The sequence below is a fragment of the Mastigoproctus giganteus genome, chromosome 7 (assembly GCF_048544385.1).
Source record: "Mastigoproctus giganteus isolate SK-2022 chromosome 7, ASM4854438v1, whole genome shotgun sequence".
Taxonomy (NCBI): domain Eukaryota; kingdom Metazoa; phylum Arthropoda; class Arachnida; order Uropygi; family Thelyphonidae; genus Mastigoproctus; species Mastigoproctus giganteus.
The window spans coordinates 221,381,346-221,382,169 of record NC_143581.1 but is presented as its reverse complement, the minus strand read 5'-3'; the positions used below and the strand labels follow the sequence as shown (position 1 = coordinate 221,382,169).

The window sequence follows — 824 nt, the reverse complement described above, 5'->3', positions numbered from 1 at the left end:
TATGACCAGACTTTATACTTATATTTTTTCACCTATGATTTTGTTCAAAATTAAATTTATATAGTAATAAATTTTATTTTGCTTATATATAATGATTCATGAGTGTCTGCTACATATAAAATGATAATAATTATTTATTTTACTTGGTGGGAGTATTGATGTTTGAGACAGGCAGCACCATCTATATTTGGCGCATGCAACTACTAAGCAGACTGAAGATTACGTTAATACGCATCCCTTTTGAAGGTTCCTGTTTATAGTTTAGCCTCCTTATTTAAATAGCCTTCTCGTTTTATATTAATATAAAACGTAACCAAACAATCAAGCAAAATAAAAAAATAAACTGCCGAAACCCGGGATCGAACCAGGGACCTTTAGATCTTCAGTCTAACGCTCTCCCAACTGAGCTATTTCGGCTTCCATGGGTGAGTACTTTGAAATATTAAAATTGTGGACAGTTTGGAGGAAAATTTCCGTTCAGATGGTAAGGAATTGATTTCTTACGGGACATTATGAGAATGCTTCTGAATATTATCTGGCTCGCGACCCCCTTTACGTTTACGGAAATGTTTAAAATACCCCCATTGTATGGATCAGTTAAACAGATAATGGTGGTGGTTATAACCAGTACTCAAATTAGGCTAGAAAGCACAAGACCGCCGTTCCAGTTGATGGCTTACTTTGTACAAGTATGCTCAAGGCGTTCCAAAAAAACTTTTTAAAATGTGTTAAGATAGTCAATGCCGATTACAAGTTCGAGTGCATTTGTAATCAGTTGGCGTCGGAATTTCTGAACCAATGAAACGAGTGTAATGCTGATGTTT

General features: G+C 35.2%; 1 non-coding gene across 1 annotated transcript; it reads right to left on the bottom strand.

Annotated features, from left to right (window-relative positions):
* Positions 1–344: 344 nt before the first annotated feature.
* TRNAF-GAA (transfer RNA phenylalanine (anticodon GAA)) lies at positions 345–417 on the bottom strand. Its single transcript has one exon. It is a non-coding gene; the product is annotated as a tRNA-Phe (tRNA).
* Positions 418–824: the final 407 nt, after the last annotated feature.